Source organism: Pseudophryne corroboree, chromosome 5 (genome assembly GCF_028390025.1).
Source record: "Pseudophryne corroboree isolate aPseCor3 chromosome 5, aPseCor3.hap2, whole genome shotgun sequence".
NCBI classification, from domain to species: Eukaryota; Metazoa; Chordata; class Amphibia; order Anura; family Myobatrachidae; genus Pseudophryne; species Pseudophryne corroboree.
In genome coordinates, this window is record NC_086448.1 from 535,351,555 (window position 1) to 535,378,075 (window position 26,521).

A 26,521-nucleotide genomic window follows, 5' to 3' on the forward strand; every position below is an offset into this window, starting at 1 on the left:
GCCAGGTGTTTGTGTCGGCCACTAGGGTCGCTTATCTTACTCACACAGCTACCTCATTGCGCCTCTTTTTTTCTTTGCGTCATGTGCTGTTTGGGGAGTGTTTTTTGGAAGGGCCATCCTGCGTGACACTGCAGTGCCACTCCTAGATAGGCCAGGTGTTTGTGTCTGCCACTAGGGTCGCTTAGCTTACTCACACAGCTACCTCATTGCGCCTCTTTTTTTCTTTGCGTCATGTGCTGTTTGGGGAGTGTTTTTTGGAAGGGCCATCCTGCGTGACACTGCAGTGCCACTCCTAGATAGGCCAGGTGTTTGTGTCGGCCACTAGGGTCGCTTAGCTTACTCACACAGCTACCTCATTGCGCCTCTTTTTTTCTTTGCGTCATGTGCTGTTTGGGGAGTGTTTTTTGGAAGGGCCATCCTGCGTGACACTGCAGTGCCACTCCTAGATGGGCCAGGTGTTTGTGTCGGCCACTAGGGTCGCTTATCTTACTCACACAGCTACCTCATTGCGCCTCTTTTTTTCTTTGCGTCATGTGCTGTTTGGGGAGTGTTTTTTGGAAGGGCCATCCTGCGTGACACTGCAGTGCCACTCCTAGATAGGCCAGGTGTTTGTGTCGGCCACTAGGGTCGCTTAGCTTACTCACACAGCTACCTCATTGCGCCTCTTTTTTTCTTTGCGTCATGTGCTGTTTGGGGAGTGTTTTTTGGAAGGGCCATCCTGCGTGACACTGCAGTGCCACTCCTAGATGGGCCAGGTGTTTGTGTCGGCCACTAGGGTCGCTTAGCTTAGTCATCCAGCGACCTCGGTGCAAATTTTAGGACTAAAAATAATATTGTGAGGTGTGAGGTGTTCAGAATAGACTGAAAATGAGTGGAAATTATGGTTTTTGAGGTTAATAATACTTTGGGATCAAAATGACCCCCAAATTCTATGATTTAAGCTGTTTTTTAGGGTTTTTTGAAAAAAACACCCGAATCCAAAACACACCCGAATCCGACAAAAAAAATTCGGTGAGGTTTTGCCAAAACGCGGTCGAACCCAAAACACGGCCGCGGAACCGAACCCAAAACCAAAACACAAAACCCGAAAAATTTCAAGTGCACATCTCTAATATTTACTAAGAATCGTGTTTGGTCAAAAATGCATTCTTGGGCGTATTTGGCCAATTTTCAAAACACGGGGTGTACTAATGCTAAAAACAGATGAACAAACACAATTCTATCGCAAAACACTTCCAAAAACCCAAATACGACTAAATACACAATCTGACCAACTCACAAGTACTTTCAATAGGAAACAACGCAACACTGAAATGTACCAAAAATCGTGTTAGCAAACACACCCATAAATGGAGCAAACTCGTCCCAAAAAAACAGTTTTCAAATAGACTACCTTCTCTGCAGCAAGTTTTCATGTGTTTTAAGTAAAAGTCAAAAACATAACTTTGGCATGATGAATAGACACAATTGTTTCCGCATAGAATTTACACACAATAAATAGTGTTTTTTTTAATAGTAAAAAAAAAAATAGCAAGTAGTTATGTTCCAAAAAATGTAAATATTCCTAAACAATTTTGTTCCATAAAAAGGGACACAACATAACAAGTATGTAAATGAATGTTTGCAAATGTTGCTCCACACTTGTAACACAATTTAACAATAACACTAATGTTATTTTTGTTTAACACAACTTTCACAGCCTTGCATTAGGTTGCCCCTTCCCATCCTGGGATGCTTACGACTCACCTCTGGTGCAGGGTGTTCATCTGGGTGATGTTGTGACTGGGGTATTTGTGTGAGATGTGCTTCCTTCAGATGTGCTGGCAGCCTTCGCCCAAAAAGCAACTGGTGTGCCTTCATTACCTCCTGTACCAGGACCATGTTCTTAGTATATTGCCCAGTTTTGGTCTTTCCCCTCTGTGTGGGCATGTGATCCCTGTCCTCATCTGAAGTAAGTAGGGGGTCATCAGTAGTCACCTTCTTATCCTTACTCTGTCCCGGCCTTTTCTCTGCCACTGACATCCCCCTCACTCCTTCCCTCCACAAACACTAGACACTGAGAAAATAAAGACACACAAGCACCTCCACTACCCACTACACACACTTCACAAACACCCACAAAGAAATACTGACAATACAAAAAAACAATGAAGACAGGGCCATCTTAATACATAGGCACAAGCTCCACGACCCTAGGTGGCCTTCAAGCAGGGGTGGGCTGGGCCATTTGTAGCTTCTTGGTAGGCAGGTAGAGAATGCAGCCCAGCCACTCTGATTGTGAGTTACACACAAGCAGAGCATCCAGGCTGCATTCTTTGTCTGACTCCCAGCCTGCAGCCACACAGTGAATGACTGTCAGCATGCTGATTGGTGGATGGCTGGAGCTACCAACTAATCAAAGTACTGACAGCCATTCACTGTAATGAAGCATGTGGAGAGATGGCTCTGGACCGCAGGAGGAGTAATTTATGGTTGTTGTATTTCCCCCCCCCCCCCCCCCCCCTGTGAATGGCACTGTTTTGCCCAGGGCCTACAATGCCGTTAAGAGGGCCCTGAATGAAGAAAGAAAAATGTGATAACAAATAAGGCAACAAGTATAAACACAGGACTACATACACACACCAAACAACAATCCAAAAAAAAACTAGCTCCTTCTGCAACTGGACAACAACACCTCACTGTCAATCTTCCAACTCCAAACTCTGCAACACCCAAAGCACAGGAAGTGTAGGGTGTTTTTATAAGTTTTTCCAGGGTCCAAATGACATGACAACTACCAATCCAAACAATTTCAATGTTCACAAGTGTTTACTCACCTGTGTTTTGCATTTATGGGTGTATTTTGAGAAAACTCGCCTGAGACAACATGATTGCATACACCGGTTTAGTTTGAAAAAACACGAGCATGTTCAAGCAATGCCGATTGTGTTTAAACTCGACCAAATACAATTCTTAGTACATATACACCCTGGTCTGCTTGCACACACTCAGCTTCACTAAAACACGCTCATGTTTTCAAAAATAGAACACACAGATGTACTTACAGTCATATTTTGTCTGTTTCGTGTTTTCAATCATGTTGTCTGGGGCGAGCTTTCCCGAAATATGCCCATACATGCAAAACATGGGTGAGTTAACACCCACAAACATGGTAATGTGTCTGGATTGGTAAAAGATGTCATTTGGACACTGGAAAAGCTTATAAAAACATCCTGTACTTTGGGGGTTGCAGTTTGAAGTTGAAAGACAGTGAGGTGTTGTTGTGCAGTTGCAGGAGGAGCTATGGATTTTATGATTGTTGCTTGATGTGTGTAAGTAGTCCTGTGTTATACTTGTTGTCTGCTTGTCCCATTATTCTTTCTTCATTAAGGGCTGTCTTAATAGCACTGTAGGCCCTGGGCAAAACAGTACATTGGGGACACTACACACCCATTCACGGGAACCAATTTAAAAAATCCTAAATGACCCCTCCTGAGGTCCCACACCATCTCTCCATATGCTTTCATACAATGAAGGGATATCAGCACTTTGATCGGTGAATAGCTCCAGCCATCCACCAATCAGCAATGCTGACAGCTATTCACTATTTGGCTGCAGGCTGGGAGGCAGGTAGAGAATGCTACCTGGCTGCTCTGATTGTGTGTAACTCACAGTCAGAGTGGCTGGGCAGCATTCTCTACCTGCCTCCCAAGAAGGTCTGGAGGCAAGGCCCAGCCCAGTCCACCCCTGCTTGAAGGCCCCTAGAGTCATGGAGCCTTGGGCAGATGCCCAGGTTGCCTATATGTTAATATGGCTCTGTCTTCATTGTCTGTTTTTGTACCGTCAATGCTTCTTTGCAGGTGACTATGGAGTGTGTGTAGTGGGTAGTGGAGGAGTGTGTGTTTGTGTTTGTGTGTGTGTGTGTGTGTGTGTGTGTGTGTGTGTGTGTGTGTGTGTGTGTGTGTGTTTATTTTCTCAGTGCCTAGTGTTTATGGAGGAGGATGTGAGTTGCAGAGGAAAGGCATGGAGAGAGAAAGGTGGAGGAAGTGGCTGCTGATGTGCTCCTACTTACTTACTTACTTACTTACTTACTTACTGCCCACCCAGGGGTGCAAGACAAAGGCTGGGCAAATTGTGAAATTCACATTTGCTGAGAATATGGCCCTGGTGCTGGAGATATTGAAGGTGCACCAGTTGGTTTTTGGGCGTAAGGCTGCCAGTACATCTGTAGGAAGCACATCAGTCACAACACCACCCAGATGAAGACCCTGCTCTAAAGGTGGGTCATAAGGACCCGTCTGAGTGGGAAGGGGACACCTAGGGGAAGGCTGTGAAAGTTGTGTTAATGTTGCAGGATATGGAAACAAACACTGCTTACTGTTAAACAAAATTGTGATACAAATGTGGAGCAACATTTTCAAACATTCATTTACATAATACTCGTTTTGTTTTGCCCCTTTTTATGGGACAAAAATGTTAAGGGATAATTAAATTTTATGGAACATAACTACTCTGCCTGTGCAGATCCCCAAACATTGTTTTTGTATGCAAACCACCGGGTTTGCAAATAAATATGAATTTAGACCATAGTTGGCACCATTTTAAATATGTATTTTAGCAATGTTTGTGATATATATCTTTTGAATAAATCAAGTATCAAGTGTTTAATTTATTTTTTTAAACTATACCCATAGCTAAGGTACAAACAGGTGCATGGAGATTTTGTTTAATTGAATTAACCATGTGATTCTATTGTGTTTGAAGCTGTTTATACTTTGAGAAAGTGCAACTAGTTTGTGATTCTTCGTCGTAGTACAACTAAAATGTGCAAAATGCATCTCAATGAAAGAATAGTATGAAGCTTGATATAAATGAGGTATGATCGATGTCAAATTAAAGTGCCTTTGCAGAATGGAAATGTCTAGGGTGCTTTTTGCACAATTTGAAAGAACCCCAAAAATATACTCGTACCATGCCTTTATGTCATTTCATTAATCTCACATTTTCACTACTCAGCACTCACTATCCATATATATAGCCATTAAGGGTCATTTACGAATGCACAACAACTTTTGTGAAATGATGTGCCCATTCTTGTTTGAATGCTTACATTTTAAGCAAAGCATGTGAAGATTAAACTGTTTCTGCAGGCATTAAAGATGTTGCATATTGTAGTTGAAAGAGCTGGGGAAAGCAGAAGAACTGATTCCTGCAAGCTAGGGCCACTTATACCTTCATATGCAAAATGTATGTTTTAAAGATAGCTAAATAAAATTCAAATGTGTAGAGGAATTATTTCAAGGGTCATTCAAACTGTTTTGTGCTCCATATATTTTACAGTTATTAAATGCTCAACAGAGTTGCTGATATATTTATGTGTGCAATAGATAAGTAAGCAATTAAAGCGACTATACTGTATCTAGAGTAATTTTTTTAGAACAGGAGAATGCATTCTAGGCATAGTTTTATGCAGTTCTTCTGTGTAGATTATGCATGCATATAAGGCCATTACAGTAGCTGATTATTTGAAAATCCACATATTACATAACCCACAATGCTTCCAGAAGTCGCTCCAGTGGCTGCTCAGGTCTAATGTGTTTCGGCCCTATATCTTATTATGGTCGTTTCGAGACCTAGTGCTCTAGTCATGTGATACCCCCAAAACTTAACAGAGTTGGCACAAGTAGAGAGCTGGGGCTCAGAAGGGGCACATGCCTCTGTCTAACAGCTCAGGGAAATATATTTTGAAACTATATTGGTGATTCACCCTGTCAGGGAAGGAGGGTTGGAGTGATACAGCTCTGTGTGATGCACCATGTCAGAGAAAGAGGCGCAAAGTGAGACACAGAGACAGAGCTGTTGTGATTCCTTTCAGTGAAGAGGCACAGCAGCTGTGCTGTGAGCAGTGCTGCTGAGGGACGGAGTATGTGCCGAAGTCTGCACCAGTATCTGTAGTCAGACAGCATCATCATTGCCGTAACTGGAGGGGGGGGGGGGGGGCTAGGGGGGCACATGACCTGGGTGCATGATTCTGGGGGGCGCAGAGAGAGCAAGAGAACAGGTACAGACCCGGCAGCTGCAGTGGGGTACATAACTTGGAGCTCGCGGCGGACCCGCAGTGGAGCTGTGACACAGACGCCGCTTCTCCTTGGAGCACTAGTGAAACCACGCCTCCCGAGTCCGCCTTTCACAGCCGCGGATGTCACTCACCACAGGTCCTAGCAAGGCTCAGGCACGCTGCAATGTCCCAGCTTTCAGCAGCCTGCTCAAGTCACTAGCAGGCAGTCCGGCCAAAGGAGAGGAGGCAGCCAGCAGAGTGTCAATGTGTGCATGCAATCTCTGCTGCGCCCTGCCTCCTCTGCAAGTGACCATTTGTATATGGTTGGTCCCTGCTCCAGGACAAGCCACCCTGTGCTGCTGCTGCTGCTGCTGCTGCTGTGAAACAGGTGGCCTGCCCCCCTTCATCCACCGAGCCCACTCCATGCTGTCCTAATTTAAATCTATCTGGAGCACCATAGTAGCACAGAGGCGCAAAGAATGAAGGCCCTCATTCCGAGTTGATCACTCGCTAGCTGTTTTTAGCAGCCGTGCAAATGCATAGTCGCCACCCACGGGTGAGTGTATTTTCGCTATGCAAGTGTGCGAACGCCTGTGCAGCCGAGCTCTGCAAAAACAGTTTGTGCAGTTTCTGAGTAGGTCTGAACTTACTCAGCCCTTGCGATCACTTCAGGCTGTTCGGTCCCGGAATTGACGTCACACACCCGCCCTCCAAACGCCCGGACCCGCTTGCGTTTTCCCTACCACTCCCAGAAAATGGTCAGTTGACACCCATAAACGCCCTCTTCCTGTCAATCTCCTTGCGATCGCCCGTGCAAATGGATTATTCGTTAAAACCACCGCTCAGCAATGATCCGCATTGGACCCGTACGAAGCGCGTGCGCATTGTGGTGCATACGCATGTGCAGTAAAGACCTGATCACAGCGCAGCGAAAATCGGCAGCGTGCGATCAACTCGGAATGACCCCCGAAAGACACACCTTACTCAAGGTAAGCTCATGTGGAGTCAGTAAGATGTTCTAATGTTATTGTGGGGAATGGGGGCTGTAGTGTAGTTATGTAGTGTAGTATATATGGTATGTAGTGCAGTGTATAGGAACATGTAGTGTAGTAATGTAGTGTAGCGTATTGGGGGGATATTTCGTGATGTAGTGCAGCCTACAGGGGAATGTAGTGTAGTGATGTATTGTAATGATGCAGTGTAGTGACGTCGTGCAATGTATGTCGACAAACAGGGGGCATGTAGTGGAAGACGCTGTTGGGGAGGCCATGCGACAGAAGTTAAGCGCTCCTGGGGCACACAGTGGACATGTGGGGAACACGCTGCTGTGTGTCATATGACAGATGCTTAGGGCAATTGGGGCACACAGGGGGGGCAATATAGTCTAATAGTATCCACTTTTCTCTAAATATATTGTCATTTAGTGTGATAATATGAGGGGGGGGCGCCTAATTGCAGCCTCGCCCCGGGTGACGAAAATCCTAGTTTCTGCCCTGGCATCACAGAGGAGTCTGGTACAGCCAGGAGACTGCGTTGGTGGGGAGAGTACTGCATCTGTAATTTTGGGCAGCTCTGAAGACATCAGACTGAGGTACAGTAATCTGACAACAATTCAGTCACCCAAACAGTTACTATCCTGCAGTACTTAGATAGACTACAATACTCGCTTCACGGCAGCATCTGAGGGATAGATTTTAGACTGAGGGGATGTGAAACTGCTGATACAGACAATCAGCCTGGTGGGAAGTGATTCAGGGCAGAGTATCCCTCCTGCAGCAGTTCTGAGGTAAACTCTTTCCCATCTGTTCATATCATTGGAATATTTACAAATGTAAAAAAATAGGCTTATAATAAATATTACTAAGAGGAACTACATAGGAAAGTACTTTAAGCAATCTTGTTAGAGAAATCATTTGAAATCAAAATATCTTTTGTGAAAGTGCTCAGAACTATAATTCTCATTAGATTGTCAACTGCATGGATCCTAAATGACAAATTAACTTTACTAAAAAACGAAAAACATAAAGTTTAACAAAATCCTGGAAGTAAAAGTAAGTTTACTCCAGTGGAGCCATGTATGATAAAATTATTCTACAGAACAAATTCCATCACCATTTTGGTACTCTATTATTACATTTCAATTATTCAGTTATTAATTTACATAATATTAGATTACACAGCCCTTATATTGAATTTTGCATTCCTGTGTTTAACAGTATGTTTATATGATGTACATTCTGTGTTTAACTGTGTCTCTGTATATATAACATTACAAAATATGTGAAAGAGCAATCTGTGTCATGAACGATCCTGCCAAGACTGATTCAAGAACAGTCTGTTTCATAGGTGTATTAAGATCTGGATCTTGCACACCCAAGTTTAGAGATCTGGATTTTAGTAAAAGACTGAAATGGGTTGAATCAGGGAGTCTACCAGAGCTTAAGCATAATTGATTAGGCTCTTTTCTTGTAAACCATTGTTCAAGCCTGTTATCTCAAGACTTTGTGGAGTCAGCAATAACAGGGGGCTCAGCAGTTGTCAGTGGGTATTTATTTCTGTGCAGGGTAAATACTGGCTACTTTATTTTTACACCACAATTTAGATTTCAGTTTGAACACACCCCACTCAAATCTAACTCTCTATGCACATGTTATATCTGCCACCCCTGCAGTGCACATGGTTTTGTCCATTAGCTAACAAATTTGCTGCTGCGATCAGATCTGAATTAGGCCCAGTGTCTGTTCAGACCCTGGAAGTTAAGGTCTGCAAATCATTTATACCCCTTTTCCACTAGCTAGCACGGGTCGCAGCCGAGAGCCTGACACGGCTGCGACCCATGCTAGAGCCCCCTTCTACACTGCGCTCACCAACCAGGCATATTGCCGGGTTGGTGACGCTGCTGGTGATGCAGCAGGGGCGGCGCTGGGAGATCACATGATCTCCCAGCGCCGCCCTTCCATACACTGTGAACGAGAGCCGTGTCGCATCGACACGGCTTCCGTTTACACTGCACAGCTTACCGGGTTGAACTCGTGTTCAACCCGGTAAGCTACCCGGGTAGGATTCCCGGATCGCTTTGAAAAAAACAGAGGTAAATGCGCGCCCCCGCGCATTTACCCGTGTTTTTAGAGCTAGTGTAAAAGGGGTATTAGACAGCAAATTTAGTCCCCTTCATATGCTCAGAAGGAACCATAGTCAGCATAAAAGGCTATGCTGGGAGAATAGAAGAGATAAGGCACTGGTTTTTAATACACAGATTGTGAGGCTGACTATCAGACCTGGTGAAGGTTGAAGGCTGTTACTGGTCTGACCAGTGGACTTGGCACACAGCGCAGTTGCCCTGAGGGCGCACGGCCAGCGGCATGTAATGAGTCAAATTGACTCATTACATGCCGCCTCTGAAGTCTGCGCCGTGCGCCGCCGCCGCACTGTGAAGGAGAGAGCAGCGCCGGGCAGGTGAGAAGGAGGAGGAGGGAGGGGGACTGGAGCCGCAGCAGCGCTATGTCATTGGTAGTAAGCGCCGCTGCAGCATCCCCCTCTCCTTCCGTATAGGCTGCCCGGCGCTGCTGTGGATGCTGGGATGCGGTTCTTCCATCCCAGCATCCACAGCAGCGCCAGGCAGTCTATACGGAAGGAGAGGGGGATGCTGCAGCAGCGCTTACTACCAATGACATAGCGCTGCTGCGGCTCCAGTCCCCCTACCTCCTCCTCCTTGTCCGATGCCTGCACAGAGGGAGATGCCAGCACGAGGAGCCTGTCAGCGGGGAGAAGGTAAGTATATCCCTCTCTCTCTCTTTCTCTCTCTCTCTCTCTCTCTGGGGGACACCGTCTGCCATAATGTGTAAAAAGGGGGCCTGGCTGCTGCAATGTGTAAAAAGGGGCCTGGCTGCCGCAATGTGTAAAAAGGGGGACTGGCTGCCGCAATGTGTAAAAAGGGGGCCTGGCTGCTGCAATGTGTAAAAAGGGGGACTGGCTGCCGCAATGTGTAAAAAGGAGGACTGGCTACCGCAATGTGTAAAAAGGGGTCATGGCTGCCTCAATGTGTAAAAAGGGGGCCTGGCTGCTGCAATGTGTAAAAAGGGGGACTGGCTGCCGCAATGTGTAAAAAGGGGGACTGGCTGCCGCAATGTGTAAAAAGGGGTCCTGGCTGCCGCAATGTGTAAAAAGGGGGACTGGCTGCCGCAATGTGTAAAAAGGGGGAAGGGGGACTGGCTGCCGCAATGTGTAAAAAGGGGGACTGGCTGCCACAATGTGTAAAAAGGGGGACTGGCTGCCGCAATGTGTAAAAAGGGGGACTGTCTTCTGTAATGTGTAAAAAGGGGGACGCTGTCTGCTGTAATGTTTAAAAGGGGCTCTACCTGGTGTAGTGGCGCTACTGTGCAGCGTAATTTGAATAATGGAGACTACTGTGCACCGTAGTATGAATTGCTATTATTTTGCGGCCACGCCCCTTCCCCATGAAGCCACGCCCCTATATATTTTTTGCGCGCCTACGCGCGCACTGCCCCTATCTTGCATGGGGGGGGGGCGCCAATGTCGTTTCTTGCACACAGCGCTAAAATGCCTAGTTACGGCACTGGGTCTGACCAAGAAAGAAAGCTACATCGAAGGTTTGCATATACAAGTTTTTTCTTCCTTCAATCTCATTTCCTGTGGATCTGGTGGATTTCTGTGCATGCCTAAAAAGGCATGACACTTAGCGTGACAGTTACTGTAGAGCAGTGGTTCTCAACCTCGGTCCTCAATTACCCCCAACAGTTCATATTTTCCAGGTCACCTAGTAGTTGAACAGGTGTATTCATTACTCACTGACACATTTTAAAAGACCCACAGGAGGAGCAAATTATTTCACTTGTAATCCTGTGAGGAGACCTGGAAAACATGAACTGTTGTGGGTACTTGAGGACCGCGGTTGAGAACCACTGCTGTAGAGCACACTCACTACAAATGAAGCCTCAAGTATATCCCTAAGGGTGGATTATAGAAACTGGTATCATATTATAAATGTGGTCCCTTGTGTATTATGTTGATTACAATTATGGTGTGATTATGGGTGCGATAACCACTGCCCTTGCGAGTTACATCCCAGGCATATTCAAGGAGTCTTTCACATTTTTGCAATACTCCTCTGCGGATGGCATAAACCCATACTTGCCTACCTGACCCTCTCCATGAGGGAGAAAATGCTCTGTTCCTGGACTTTCCTAGTAATGTATGATTGCCATCACCTGTGGTGAGCTAGTTAATTGATAAGAAAGGTGTTTCACCACAGGTGATGGCAATCATACATTACCAGGAAAGTCCAGGAACAGAGCATTTTCTCCCTCATGGAGAGGGTCAGGTAGGCAAGTATGCATGGGGCTAAACTCCTAAAGGCTTTTTGGAGGTTGGTAAATGGGGATCAGACCATAGTGCCCATTGGTCATAATGGAGACTGCGGTCTGCAGCACTAATTCGCCTTTTGCAGGGGATTTCTGTGAAACGTCTTGCATTAAGCTATTAGTGCATAGCAACAACAACATACCTCCTAACATGACCCTCTCCAGGAGGGACAGAATGCTCTGTTCCTGGACTTCCCTCTTAATTTCTGATTGCCATCACCTGTGCAGAAACACCTTTCTTATCCATTCACCTGTTCAATACAGGTGCCAGCTATCATAAATTAGGAGAAAAGTCCAGAAGTAGAGCATTGTGTCCCTCCTGGAGAGGGTCATGTTGGGAGGTATGCAACAATACATACAATTATGCAGAAACTGCAGATTCTACATCATTTTATGAAAGAATTTTATGCTTGATAAATGCTTGCTAAATAGGCCCCATTGCCCACAATTAAATCGCCCCCATAAAGAACTGTAGCTCGGTTAAGCTGGGTACAGACTGAGCGATATATCGGCTTTTCAATCGAACACACAATACTGTATATCGCAAGCCCGTCGGTGGGTATGTAACTCTGATGTCCCTGTGAACAACATTGTTCACAGACATATCGCGTCGGCCCTGCAGCATAACTGATGGCCGATATATCTATAGATACATCTGCTGTGTGTGCGGGTGGTCATACACTTGCTGCATGGACAGATGGTGATTGACATCTCACTCGGTGGGCAAATTTAAAAGTCCGTCCAGTTGTGACGTCAGACAAGACACATCTGACATTTTGTAAGTGTATATGCGCTTACCAGTCATTAGATAGATTGGTGGATCGGCTGACCCGCCGGCCAGGTGTGTACCCAGCTTTAGTGATTTGTGTTTACAATATTTAAAGCATGCAGTACTTTATCAGATATTTGCCTGGTTGTCCACAATATTAGTGATAGGTGATAGGTTGTGAGGTAGCCCAGCAGAACACTGTACACACCGAACGATGGGGTGTCGCGGACGATACTGACTATATTGTGCCCGGAGGCATGTAGTCAGTATCGGCCCTGCCTGCACCCACTATATTTTCTTGTAATGCTGATCCAGCGGGACAATGCATTGGCATCGCAAGCTTATACACACGGTGCGATATACACTACTGGAGCCTATTATGTTGGTTAATCATGACTACATAAGTTGGTGTGGGCAAATAGCCTGTGGGTGCCCCGGTATTGTGACACCTATCTAGATACGGGATGTAGTTTTGTGACCGGCGGTCAGGAGACCACCGGTCACATTACTGACAGCCACCGGGATACCCAGCGGCGGTCACACATACTCAACCCAGGTCCTGTATACGAATAAAATTTTGTTTTGTTTTAGCTGGACATAAATGTAGATTCCTCAAACTCTTCTTTTAGATTGATATGGAACATATTTGTGAATGCTACATCTCATTGATCTTGTATCTGATATTGTTTGTGGCATCTACTGCATAACAACTGTAATTTAGCTTAACAAACATATCCTATATTTTTCAAGCAAGCACAGAGATCTAATATATATATATATATATATATATATATATATGTATATAGGAAATGTTTTTAAACCAGCATTAGTATTGTGAAAGCTGCATAATCATTTTCCCTTTCCTGCTAATCACAGCTTGTTACAAATTCCTTTTAAGCATTCCTTTAAGTTTATTTATTGTTTAATACAACCATGGAGACGAGGATGTTTATTTGGGATATTTGCAAACTAAGCAAGGCAAGAGCAGAACAATTATTAAAATGATACAGAGGTTTAGAAATTGAGGCTCTTTTTATTGAAGAATAAATACCACCAGCAGTTTACTAAACTGTGGTGACTGACTTTATGCTTGATATGATGACAGCTTTTATATAACTGAGACATGATAATGCCCGTATGCCAGTGGTTCTGAAACTGTGTGCCTAAGAAACCCTGGGGTGCCTCAGGCCACTTGCAGGGGTGCCCTGGGTTGGTGGTCCAGGACCAATTCAAATTATTTATGGTCAATGTAATAGACAAAACCAGTGCTGGCGGTTGCCAATCATAAAATATGTGGACAAACAGAAGCAAATCTTCTCCCTCACCACACAACTGACCCTAAGGATAAAATATAAAGATCATTTACTTAATTTAATATTTCTTTAAAAATTTCTCGATAAGAAACTTTTGGCCTAGAATTGCCGTGAAAAAATTTCTGATACTCTAGTGCGCTATTATTCAAAAAAGTTTGGGAATCACTGCCGTATGCTCTTATGTACCCTTAGAGCAGTGTTGGGCAATAGACAACCCTTTGCTTGCCAAGCCTTCATCAATGGTCCACAACTCTGTGCCCCAGTTACAACTTATTATTTTATGTGTTATAAGAATGAGACTGATCATAGCAGCTGTCTCCTGCATCTTCTCAACTTCATTCTTCACAATGAACTCACCCTCTTTGTTCTACTTGGTCTGGCTCTGCTTGTATGTGCTTTAAGGCAAGTGGGGAGTAGTGACTGACATGTGCTAGAAGTCCAAATGCAAGTAAGAAAGGTCTGAGCAGCATAAAAGGGACAGGTAGGGAAGCAGCATAAAAGGGACAGGTAGGGAGATCTGAGTAGCATGTGGAGTAGACTGCTTGGCATCTGAGGAGCATGTTGAGAAGTCTGAGTGCTATTTTAATGCAAGTGGCAGGTCTAAGTGGTATGCAGTGGAATGCTGAAGCAAGTAAGGGGAATGTGAGTATTGGGTAAATTCCTAGTGGGCCTCACAGCCTATGCTTCATGGATAAATCCCTATTAGGATGGGTGTCTAGTACCTTGGTAGGGCTGGCTTGGGTTTATCAGGACTGGCCATTGTATTTCGTTTTTCATGCTGGCTGGCACCCCTCCAAGGACTAGCCACCCTATTAAATATCCTGCTACTGTCAGTGCTGATCAACTTGACTGGTTCAGCTCCTTGTCTGCCAACCATGGTACACAGCCATGAAGCGAGGGTACTGACCTGGTCCTCTTCCCAGATGTCTGTCTGACTCCCCCTATTTTTTCCCCTCCCTGTTAACCCATTCGCTTCCATCCCATTTGCTCCGTTCCTGACAACTGTTAGTTCCACAGGGAGAGTACTGTGCCTGTCCTTACCACTAACGAACTGAACTAGGAGCTTGCATATTATTCTTTTTCAGCTACAAGACTGCTTGTGCCATCTGCTTGTCACTTCACTGCTGCACAGCTGGACAGGGTGCTCTTGCGATTCTACTGAAAAGTTTTACTGCACAGCTTCTTGCACTTAAATGACTGCATCAGCTTGTAAAGTTTCTCTGCTAGAAACTGTCATTCTTAGTGATAACCTCTCTCTACCCCTTGCATGGTTGCTGCCTTCCAGTGATTGAACTGTACCATGTTCTGATAATCACAGTTATCCACTACCTGTCATCTGCTTGCACTTTAATGTGCCACTGAACTGTACCGCTATCACAATCCAGTTACTTCACTGCATGACTTTTGGTTTACTGTTGAACTGTCATCACTTGCAACTAGCACCCTGAGGGAATGTATCTCACTGCTTTGACTATTTCTGTTAATTTATTGCACTGATGGAGAACTGCATCATATACTCTTATTAACCTAGTCCAAGTCTGGAACTTATCTCCCAGGAACGGAAGTTTCCTTATGTTTCAGGTCTGAGCCATTAGCTCGGGGTAATATTTATTTATTTATTATTTATTTATTTATTATCAGTTATTTATATAGCGCACACATATTCCGCAGGGCTTTACAGAGAATATTTGCCCATTCACATCAGTCCCTGCCCCAGTGGAGCTTACAATCTATATTCCCGCCCTATCACATGTACACGCACACATTCACACTAGGGTTAATATCGTTGGGAACCAACTAACCTACCAGTATATTTTTGGATTGTGGGAGCAAATCGGAGTACCCGGAGGAAACTCACGCAAGTAAGGAGAGAATGTACAAAAGTTAGGGCCATGGTGGGAATCGAACGCATGACCTCAGTGCTGTGAGGCAATATCTTCAAATATACAGGTTCCCTAGGTATTGTACTGGACCATAGTGAGCTTTTGTGCCATCCAATAGACAAGTTAGGGCATTACTGGAATATTTAGTATAAATGTTATTGTTGTATTTTATATGATGTGAGTCGTACTCAATGTAAGTGCATCCTTTCCAGGCAAATTGTATACCAAAGTGTTCTATTATTTTCCTGAAATCGTACATGTTTACTTGTAATACTACTAAGTGTTGCCATTGCATTGCTTTGCTTTTTTGTGAGTTGTACCTTGCCGTTAACCAATTAAATCCACAGCAGTGACCAGTTATATTCCTGAACAATAAACACCCAGTCAGCGTCCTAACGTGTGGGGGCTTTTGTTTTTGTTTTTCTTGGGGAGAGGTCTTCTGCCGAGGGTTCCAGCTGTGAGATTTGGAAGAGACAGGCAATTCCAGCTTGAAGAAACAGATACAGCCACCGACATCTCCAACGACACTCTACTTACCTTACCTGTTATTACATATGAAAAAATATTTGGTCTGGACACCCTTTTCTGACCTCACAGCACACATGAGACAATTATTCCTCATTTTTTAGTACTAGAATCTACTTTACAGGGCATTATTGAGCATAGCCATAGGAAACAATAATGGATTATGTTCCTGTACATGTATATACTGTAAATGTTACCCTGCTTCTTAACAAAAGTAAAATTCTAAAAACAGATAGAATGTCTGCAATTTTGTGGGCAATAATACAGTTATCCAATTATGGATGATATGACGTTTAATGCTTAGCGAGAACAAATAGGAATGCACTCATTAATCTTATATTCAGCAAAGTATTTCAGCCACTAACACTATCTACTGATAATGCTGAATTTCCCATGAATACAATATGATCCATTCGTAAGTATGTGATAGCCAACACTTATCAAATTTTGTTAATTTGTCCTATAAAACACTATTGGGACTGGTATTGTACATCATGTAAGTTCATGCTTTGATCTTGCATGCTGGACGGAAACTTAGGATACTATTAAGAATTCAGTTAAACTGCGCCGGGCAATGTATAAGTATAATACATACAGGGGATTATACTAATGCTATAGGGAAGAGAGGCTGCTAACCAGGATCCTCAGAAATCAGTAGGCTACAAAATCAAATTGCCTCCACTTACTCATAGCTCCCTCACTCGGTAACAAACTGGACAGAGTTTACATGTGGGCTCAATCTGAGCCAAACAGGTTATAGGGCTATGGAACTGTCAGTCATAGCCTACACACATCCATAGGCTGACAGACTTAAATGACTCCATGGGTTCCTATTACTATCATTCGGAAACGGGTCAAGCCAATTTGCCAGAAGTATTGTGCCCAAATCCAAAACCTATGCGATCAGGCAAGGGGAAGATGACGTTTTGCCTCATTTTGGTATCCGAGGCAGGCAAGGAGATCCAAGTCCCAGCTCAGTTCCACTCAGATCCTGGAAGTTATAGTGGGATTGGTTATTTGAGAATGGAGCATGCTCATCTCTTGTGTTAAGTGAAGTGATCACTAATATGATCGCTTCGCTTCATCTTTATGACCCCACAGCGTTAACACACATGTATGATCTGCTGACAACACATGCATGGGCGGCCATTGTGGATCCCTCTCCCGGTAACTGAGTAGAGTGTTGCCTATAGGCTACAATGGTTAATGCCAGCTAAAGATGGCATTAGCTAGCGGGTCCAAGCTTCACAGAATGCCAAGCTCTGCAGGCCACATGTCTTCTCTCTACTTGAAGCCCACATGTCTTTCAACCAGGGATGTGCGGTGAGCTAAATGGCTCAGGAGGCACTGGCTAGCATCAGAGACAGATTTAAATGCAATATATGAGCCAAAGGGTACATCTGGGCATTATACACAGGTGCAGCAGTATAAACTCCTGGAAATTTTGTGAGTTTTGATCTGAGAGGTGCGGAAAAGATTGCAAGGTGAGGCACTGCCTTACCTGCCATAGACTTTTTACTGCAGAATTTTGGCTATAAAAATTATTAGAATAATACAAAAAAGATATTTCAAACATATTCTTTGTATTTTACATATACTTTGCACAGTAAAAACTCTGGTGCAAATGTTTGTATGACAGGAAAGGCTATGCCTCACCCCACCGCACGTCACTGGTTTCAACACGCCCACAGAATATTCCTTCAACCTTCAAATACCCCGTTGCCACCCAGTAATGCCCAATCAGCCAGACTGTAACTAAAAAAGTTGGCAATATGCAGCCGACTCAGAATTGCTTTAAGAAAGTTACGTATGCAGACCGCTGTGCATGCACAGTTCTCTAAAAGTTGCAAGATCCATTTGCATTTGGAATTGCGTGCAACTCTAAATACAGTCCATAATGGTGGGTAAATAAATTGCAATGGCTAACATCTGATCATCTGGAGTCAGAAAAAAATAGTAAGTATAACCCATACTTCACTTCAAATTAAAATGCACAATAATAAAAAAATACAATTCTTTACGAGTATCAGTAAATAAAATCTTTTAATAATTTATTTGTACAAAATGCCCAGAAATACATGAATTTCTCTTTCACGTAGCTATGACTTTTTGTGTATATCTACAGTATATCACTCTACATGTATTTTCCTTAAGATAACGTGACATGCTGCATGTTAGTATGCTGCTGTTTCCTACCACTTCTTATACCCACATTATTTTTTTCCTACATTTGTGCCATAGATATTACAGTATATTACATGTATCTTCCATTGCTAAATTCTTGTTTTACCACAAAGCCAATTATTCTGTGTACTGATGAGTCTCTAAAAGTCCTACTCTCAGGATCTGTAAGCTGATGATATCTTATCTCTTACAAAGGGTTGTCAAGGTTTTCTTGATAACAGCTCTGAATTGTGATGTAATTTCCAAAAAGAAACTAACAGATATTTGGAATATGCAGGTTATGATTAAAAGGTAAGAAACATAGAAATAACTAGCAAGCGACAACACGCATATATCTAAAAATAACAGAACATTCAAGATATTCTAGTTTTTCCAAAATGACAGTATAAGATAAGACATTATTTCTAACTATGAAGCATCGAAAATAAATAATGTGTCAACATGCATAACATATATAATACCAATAAATACACTTAGGGGCATATTTATCGAACAATATTAGCAGGATATCCCTAGAAAACATCCATTTTCAAGAGGTACCTGCAAAATACTTAAGAATGTCTGTTGCAATCCCCCAATTTCGATCACATGGGAGGTGATAAAATAATGAATTTACCAAGCTCCTAAATGCAAATGGTGATGGTATATTGGAGCTTCTGAGCCAACAACTTATGTGATCACATTAGCAATCACTGTACTTTTACACATTGCAGGGATAGTGTCTAATACATCCCAGCAAATCCTATTTTCGATAAATACAATTATTGGGTCTCAAACTGATAATTAATAAATATGCTCACTAATCAGAAGCTATTTCACCAAACCAAACCAATAACTCTGTAATGTGAGAAAAACAGGGTTTTCAATGCTCAAAGGTGTGGCACCGCAATACATGTTACACTATGACTGTACATATTTAGCTTCCATACATTTAAAAATAAACTTTGCAACAGTTTAGACGAAGGTGTCTGCTTGGGTTGCCAGTCAGTATTGCAAATAATACATAAAACAAAAGATACATTAAAATAAAACAAGTGTATACTGTATGTAGCTAAGTAATGTGAGACAGGATAGAGGAGGGACCTGCTTGTGAGCGCTTACTGTCCAGATGGTCTGCACTTCTAATTTCCTCTTTCGCTGTAAAGACAGAATATGTGATCATCAAGCAGTATGGTTCAGCTTAACGACAGAGACTGACTCATCCCAAACAAAAACAAAGGTGTTAGATTTTAGGAAGGCTGATTTTGTAGGGATGGGAAAATGTGTAAGTGATTCTTTGGTAGAGTGGAGGAACTTGGAAGCAGTGCAGGAGAGGTGGGAAACATTAAAAAGTGCAATATTAAATGTAAGAGACCTTTGTATCAAAAGTGCTAGGATAAAAACACAAAGAAAATGAAGCCAGTGTGGATTGTGAAAGAAGTGGCAAGTGTTGTGAAAGCAAAAAAGATAGATTTTAGGAAATATAAGCAGACACAAAATAATAAAGACAAAGAGATATATATCTTGTTAGACAAAAGGAGACTAAGAAGTTAATCAGATGTGCAAAAGCACAATCTGAGGAGAAAATGGCCCAGTCTGTGGGTAAAGGAGGTAAAACTTTTTTTTAGGTACTGTATATAAGCGAAAGGAGAAAAACAAAAGCAGAATAATAAGACTATAGACAGAGACTGGGAGTCTTGTTGTGGGAGATAATGTAATAGCAGATCATCTTAATAATTATTTTGCTCAGCATTGACTACTGAAAGAGAGGGGAAGGGGCCACAGTTAAGTTGTAGGGATATTCAGAAAAATGAAACAAGTACATTTACAGAAGAAAAGTCCTAATAGAACACTCAAACCTGAAAGTGGATAAATCAATGGGGCCAGATGGGATACATCCAATGATACTAAAAAGGGTGCTGGTAGCTGGACTGGAAAAGAGTGAACATAGTCCCACTGCACAAAAGTGGAAGCAAGGAAGATGCAAGCAACTACCGACCTGTGAGCCTCACATCAATAGTAGGGAAATTGATGGAAACACTCTAAAAAGAAGGAGTTGTAGAATATCTCAAATCCAGCAATTTACAGGATCCTAAGGTATTCACTGGGAGGAGATAATGTCAAACAAACCTTCATTACTTTTTTGACTGTGTAACTAAAGTAATAGATAAAGGAGGAGCCATAGATATAGCTTATCTAGACTTTAGTAAGGCTTTTGATACTGTCCCACATTGCAGACTGCTAAATAAATGTTTGGGTTTGGAGACTAAGATGGTTGAATGAATAAAATCTTGGTTGCAGGATAGGAAACAAAGAGTTGTAGTAAATGGAGTACATTCACATGAGGGAAATGTTACAAGTGGAGTACCCCAGGGATCTGTACTTGGACCAGTGCTTTTTATCTTTGCAAATGGCACTAAAGGGAAAGTTCACCCTTTTGCAGATGACAGAAAGGTATGCTACAGGGTAGACACACCAGGAGGGGTAAAACAAATGATTGATGATCTACAGTAGGTAGACTAGAGGAATGGTCAAGATTGTGGCAACTACAGTTTAATGCCAAAAATGCAAAATCATGCACTTGGGTCTCAAAAATCCAATGGCTAAATATAGTGTTAACGGCACTATACTGGAAACTACTAAGGAGAAAAGGGAGTCACTATTTCAGGTTACTTAAAGGCAGGGAAGCAATGTAACAAAACAATGAGGAAGGCAAGTCAGATGTTTTGTTGCATAGGGAGAGGAATCAGCAGCAGAAAGAAGTAATAACACCAGTGTATAGGTCATTGGTACGGCCTCATCTAGTATACTGTGATCAATTCTGGAGGCCATATATTCAGAAGGATATTAATACCACAGTTTCCATAAATAATGAAACTGGTTAAAAACAAATAAAGTTAGTAAAATCTTCTTTCAGTACATGCATATCTTTTACAGAGGCACAGACAGGGAAGAACACCCTCAGTAGCAAGCAGGACATGACACCCCAAACTGTAGCCATCCAGCACTAACACCCTACAGCAGGGGTAGCCAAACTGGTCCTCAAGGACCCCTAACAGCTCATGTTTTCCAGACCACCTGTGGATCTGTAGAATGTGTCAGCAAAGGTTGGCATACACAGGCAGATAAAATGCCTTTCAGTCCGGCAGGCACTTTATCTGACACTGCAGATATCATAGGAATACACTGTGAGATGTCTCACAGTGTATTGACTATGATATTGGCGCTCCGTCTCCTGGGGAGGAGACTTTTCCCCATTCATTCCCATGTGAAGGAACAGGGAAAATGTCTGCCTGTCAGCCACGGCAGGGAAGACACTGCCCAATGCGTCCGACATGACATGTTCAAAATATTGAATTGGACAGACATGCTGGACAATTCAGCATGTCCAAAAAATCTAAATCATCAGATCGGTCACCCGCATACACGCTGCAATTATCAGCCCGATCCATCGAAAGTCGGCGGATTGGCCAGGTAATTATAGTGTGCATGTCCAGCATTAGAACTTAATGCATCACGTTTTAAAATGTGACAGTAATGACTATACCTGTACACCAGCTAGGGTTCTGATACAGAAAATAGACATTAAAAAGATAGACAGTCATTAGGTCGAAAAGTCAAAAGGTTGACAGGGTCAAAAGATCAACAGTCAAAAGATCGACATGGTAAAATGGTCAACAATCAAAAGGTCAGCGGGTCAAAAGGTCAATAGTCAAAAGGTCAACAGGGCCAAAATGTCAACAGTTAGAAGGTCGACAGGGTCAAAAGGTTGACACACAAGGAAAATTTTCGGGTATTGTTCTGCGTTTTTAAACATTTTTTACCCCAATTTTTTAAATGCATCCCCTCACGGACTTGTTTTGCTCGCCACGCTTCGGGCACGGTGGCTCACTTCGCTCACCACAAGGTTACTAATGGTGATAGTCAATTTTATGAAATGCATCCCCTCACGGGCTCGCTTCGCTCACCAGATAGTTACTAAAGGTAATAGTTGTGACATGGATAGCAAATGCAGCAAAAGTTGTAAAAATCCCTAAAAAAATTGTCGACCTTTTAACCTTGTCAACCTTTCGATGACTGTCGACCTTTTGACCATGTCGACCTTTTGAACCTGTCAACCTAATGCATGTCGACCATTAGTGGTGAACCTATTGACTGTAGATCTTTTAGTGTAGAGCTATAGACCGGATACCCCTCCAAGGTGGACTGGAAAATATGAACTGTTAGGGGACCATGAGAACTGGGTTGGCCACCCCTGTCTTAAAGTATGGATCAGTCCAACAGTCAACCACCTTCAAAAAGATGAGTTCATGCTTGACTGCTTTTAGGTATGATGGTGGGATGAAACGTACTGTATGTGAAGTGATGTCATGCGTTGAAGGTGCCGAGACATTATGGGATGTGAACTGCTGATGGCTGCTGAGGTTTCAGTGGGTGGGGCATCTACAGCAGCACAGCAGATACTGTGGGCCTTTATTGATGGATACTGTGGGCAGATACTGTGTGCCTAATGATGCAGTTCCACCCCATTGTTAATCATGCCCTGAATGGGCTATTTACCTTTTTTTTTTTTTTTTTTATACAAAAATATAGATCTTACAATTTGAAAAGGTTTAACAGGTTATTATGTAGTGTTGCAACTGTTTTTATGGTATTTATCAGATCCTGCATCGCATCCCAGAATAATGGGGATTTTCCAAACCTCACTTCTGAACTGCCTACTCTACTATCTTTAAAGTCGCTCCCACGACCCCCCTGAATCACACCCTAGGTGACTCAGTGATCCTAGGATGCAGGCATCGGATCACTGGCACACCATTTGGCAGCTTGCTGCAGCTGTGTGGATGTGCGAGCAGCCCATTTCAGAGGCCAGGAAATGTCCATAAACTATGGAGATATCTGGCCTCTTCCCAACCCCTAAACGGTGGCACCATACCTACATTTTCACAAACATAGACAATCGCCACCACCTCCCAAACGGTATCAGACTGTCAATCGTTTTGCAGAACGGGTCCTGCACATGTGCAAAGTACCAAACATCGGTATTTGCGCATCAAGCTCTCACGAGCAGGGCCCTCTTCCCTCATGTGCTTATCCTTTCTTACTTTAATAATCTTCAACTCCAGCAGTCTTCTGCCACCTGATACTTATTCCAGTGTCATCTGCTGATGTAACTATGTTTATTTACCCTGTACTTGTCCTATACTGTCATCAACTGTAAGTTGCTGTTTTCCTGTTTGATTATTCATGTACTCTGTAATTGGGCGCTGCGGAACCCTTGTGGCGCCATATAAATAAAGGATAATAATAATAATAATAATAATCAAGAAGCAGATCTAATGGGATCTGAATGAATGCCATAGTGAGGAGCCATCTAAAGTACCATATGTAAAAGGGAGACACCAATACACGTTAGCTGCCCTGAGGGAGGGGTTTTATGGGAAAATGTGTGAAAAAAAGCAAGAAGTCACAATAAACAGATGAAAAAAGGCTGCATCAGACCCCAGGACAAAACTTATTATCTTACTAGTCTACTAGATTCCTGGTGAGGAACCAGAAAAGAAGTGTGTGACCAAGTAATGCAAATACTGTGCCAGGAGTGAGGAGGGACTGATGGGGACTCACTGACAGGAAAGTGTTTATGAGGTAAACTAACTAGAGTTTGTCAGCCTGTTAATGTCAAAAAGTGATGATAATAAGGAATGATCTTAGATACAGAACTATAAAAAGAGAAAGATGTATTTTGTCATTGATGTAATTATTATTATTATTATTAACTTTTATTTATATAGGCATCACAATCGTACGCAGTACAAGTAAAACATATAAAATAGTAAAGCTGGGTTATCTATATCATTCAGTGTGTATCTCATTTGCCCGGGAGTTCAAGGGCAAACACTGATGATATCACTCATGAAGCATATTGTCTAGTGTGTACCCAGCTTTAGTGTATCAGAACATAAATACAATACATTATGGAAGATCACAGCATACTGTAAGTACCATGCATTAGTTTCATACCACAAACTGGGTTGGACAGATTTTTATCGGCTAGGGTAGGAAAACTTGCTGAAACTAGCATTAGTCAGTAGTCCTGTACCCAACAATGGCCCTCATTCCGAGTTGATCGCTCGCTAGCTGCTTTTAGCAGCAGTGCACACGCTAGGCCGCCGCCCTCTGGGAGTGTATCTTAGCTTAGCAGAAGTGCGAACGAAAGGTTAGCAGAACTGCTCGTAAAAATTTTCATGCAGTTTCTGAGCAGCTCAAAACCTACTCCTACCTTGCGATCACTTCAGTCAGTTTAGTACCTGCTTTGACGTCACAAACACGCCCTGCGTTCGGCCAGCCACTCCCGTTTCCCCAGGCACGCCTGCGTTTTTACCTGTCACACCTTCGTTTTTTAGCACACTCCCTGAAAACAGCCAGTTACCACCCAGAAACACCCACTTCCTGTCAATCACTCACCGATCAACAGAGCGACAGAAAAGCGTCAATTGACCTTGTGAAAAACTGCATAGTTTTGTGTGAAAGTACTTTGCGCGTGCGTACTGCAGCCCGTACGCATGCGCAGAAATGCCATTTTTTCACCTAATCGCCGCGCTGCGACTGAAAGCAGCTAGCGATCAACTCGGAATGAGGGCCAATGGGGGAGCAAATTCAGAGTCACTATAGGTAAGGAGACAAGGGAGTAGAGCACTAGTGACATAAATCAAAATCCCGACAACCATTGACCGATGGTCACAATCCCGACAAGCTCACAATTCTGACATGGTCAAAATACCGACATGGTCAAAATACCGACATTTAGAATACCGACAAGGTCAAGACATTTAAAATGTGGACAGGTCAATAATTTGACATGAGTTTTTCATGATTTTTTTCATTAAAACCGACTTCTTCATACTTTACCATCGCAGTGGACCTGGAGGGGGAATATAATAGTGTGCCGAGCGCAGCAAGGCACCGTGCCCGAAGCGTGACGAGCTCAGCGGGCTATGCGAGGGGACATGGTACACTTGTGCAGTGTCCATGTCAACCTATGCCTACATACACACCAATAAAAAAAATTTAACCGTGTCTCGACTTTTTGACCTGACAATTTAAATGTCGGTATTTTGACCTGACGATTTATTTAGCCAAAAACCACTCCGAAATTGTCAGGTTTTTTTTATTAGTGAATTAGGTGACGAACAAGTTGATCGCTCGCTAGCTATTTTTTGCATCGCTGCGAACAGATAGTCGCCGCCTATAGGGGAGTGTACGTTTGCTATGCAAGTGTGCAATCGCATGTGCAGCCGAGCACTACAAAAAAGTTTTGTGCAGCTTCTGAGTAGCTCAGAACTTAATCAGCCACTGCGATCACTTCAGCCTGTTCTTGCCCGGAATTGACTTCAGACACCCGCAATGCAAACACTTGGACACGCCTGCGTTTTTCCAACCACTCTCAGAAAACGGTCAGTTGACACCCACAAATGCCCTCTTCCTGTCAATCACCTTGCGAACGGCTGTGCAAATGGATTCTTCGTAAAATCCATTGCTCAGCAACGATCCGCTTTGTACCCGAATGACGCGCCTGCACATTGCGGTGCATATGCATGCCAAGTTCTGACCTGATCACAGCGCAGCGCAAAAATCCTAGTGTGCGATCAGGTCGGAATGACCCCCTTAGACATTAAGCCACTTTATGATTCTTCTTAATTTGATTTTTTAATATGCTACTTTATACATATAGTATTCTATTATGGCAAACAAAAATTGTAAAATTCATCCCCTCACTACTTGTAGAAAAAAGCTTAGCCGTGCTATGCATGAAGTGCTAAATTGAGCAAAATAGAAAAGGTCCATGTGGACACAGTCTGTATTCACTATTCATGTAAGAGATTACAGCATTCAGAAGATGCTTGTTTGTGTATGAATATTAACAAGGTCATCATCATGCAACAGAGTTTTAACCAGACTTGTGCCTCCTGTGTCACTTCCTGCCCCCTGTGGCTCTCAGCCACACCATCATCTCCCTCTGCATCTCTCAGTCACACCATATAATTTTCCCACTGCATCTCTCAGCCACACCATCATCACCTCCCTGCTACTCTCAGGCACACCATCATCTCCCCCTGCGTCCTCTCTCAGCACATTATCATCTCCCTGTATTGCCTCTCAGCATAACCATCATCTCCTCCCTGCGTCTCTCTCATCCACACCATATTCTCCCCCTGTATGTCTCAGTCACACCATCATCTCCTCCCTGTACCTCTCAGTCACACCATCTCCCCCTGTGTCTCTCAGCCACACCATCACCCCCCCCCCCCCCTGCGTCTCTCTGCCACACCATTATCTCCCCCGGTGTACTATCTCAGTATCTCAGAACACCATCTTCTCCTCCCTGCATGCATCTCTCAGCACACCACCATGTCCTGAAATAAATTAAAATTAAAATAAGTATACCATAA